The 1,721-nt window shown below is 37.0% G+C and overlaps 1 pseudogene; it reads left to right on the forward strand.

Moving 5' to 3' along the window:
* The first annotated feature begins 1,194 nt into the window (after positions 1-1,194).
* On the forward strand, positions 1,195-1,461 carry LOC109378540 (ATP synthase subunit f, mitochondrial pseudogene; annotated as a pseudogene).
* Positions 1,462-1,721: the final 260 nt, after the last annotated feature.

The following is a 1,721-nucleotide window of genomic DNA, read 5'->3' on the forward strand; positions in this document are numbered from 1 at the left end:
ACTCATATAGTGCCTGCCCCTGCCCCCAACACACTCTTACCCTGCTTAATATCCCCTCATAGCTCTTCTCACCACCTAGCCTTGTATTAGTCATTCAGGTACTTATTGTCAGTTTCCGCTGTTGGAAGGTAAGTGCCTGTTTTGTTCACAGCTATATTCCCAGCACTGGAATGAACAGATGAAGGAGATACTAGCTGCTGATGGAAAATAAGTTCATTAGTACCTGAAAAAGGCAATTATAAAAATGATCCCTAAAGAATGAAATGTCTTAGCTGACATCTAGAAGAAGCTCTAGACATTCTGGAAACCAATATTTAATTTTAAGACCCCAGGCCACATTTAACTTAATCTACTATGTGCCTATGAAGCAATATGACTTGTTAAATGAAACTTACCAGGGTGTATAATTGTATGTTGTGCTTTTACCTCAAAATCAACCCGTTGGCGAGCAGAGCACTGACTGCAATGACTCGACCATGATTCAGACATGTTTCTTACAGCAACTTTGTCATTACCTTCAGAGCTTGTGAAAACTTAACTTTAATATACTCAATAATAAACATTTTGATCTATTGAGAGTGCATTTGGTCTTGAAAATAGCCAGAAGTGATTTAAAGCCCACTGGGAGGAAAATGGTCTGAACAAAGCAGACCTTATGAATTTTTCATCAAAAAAGTGATGTGACTAGAACATAAAGAAACTCTCCTTTTCAATGACTGCTCATAAAATGGCTTTGAAAGAAATTTCAAATTGGGATTGTGAGATTGTTTTGAATGTCGTAGTATAACAGGAGCCACGATTCTCCCCAAGTCACTACATTGAATGGAACAACACTCATTTTGATATTTAAATTACAATATGTTTGATTTAGATTTTTAAAAAATGACAATCCACTTTCATAGTTCTATAATACTTGACCTCACAGCTTAGTGGAGAAGGTGAAGAAAATAGAATGGAATCATGCCCAGTTATACTTGGATTAGCCTTTTGGTTGCCTTAGCAGTTTTTTCTTACTGGCTAGTTTCACAACATATAATTAATATGCTTTATTTCATACTTCAAATTCTCTGGGAAATAAAACATTTCACACTAAATCCAAAGACACTAGAAGGACCACAGTATCATTTAAGGAGGTTAAATTTCAAGTATTATAAAGAATAATTAAGAATTTTCAGGGACACCCCAGACTCCAAGATGGCGTCAGTCATACCAATGAAGAACAAGAAACAACTCATGGATGTCAAAATAGGGGAGCTGCCAAAGTGGACACTGATGTGGAATTTCACCCCTACAGGCATTGCTGGAACGTTTCAAAAAGGTTATTACCGGTATTACAAGTGCATCAATGTGAAGAAAGGGAGCATCGCTGGGGTTTCCATGGTGCTGGCAGCTTATGTGCTTTTCATCTACTGCCGTTCTTACAAGGAACTCAAGCATGAGCCACGACGCAAGTACCACTGAAGAGGGCTCAGTGTGGAGGGCACACTCTGCATTCCTGACCATGATCTTTGCCCAGCACCCCTGAATCCTTTCGTATCCTAATTGACACCTAATAAAAGATGAGCTGACGGCTTCAAAAAAAGAATTTTCAAATGATTAAATGCTTGATTTTCTTTATTTAAAAAAATAAAATCATAACAATGTTTAATGTTTCACTGAAAGAAAACTAATGGATGAATAACTTTATATCCTATGAGGTAACTATGCATAATTAAAATCTA

Source organism: Hipposideros armiger, unplaced genomic scaffold, assembly GCF_001890085.2.
Source record: "Hipposideros armiger isolate ML-2016 unplaced genomic scaffold, ASM189008v1 scaffold_2122, whole genome shotgun sequence".
NCBI lineage: Eukaryota > Metazoa > Chordata > Mammalia > Chiroptera > Hipposideridae > Hipposideros > Hipposideros armiger.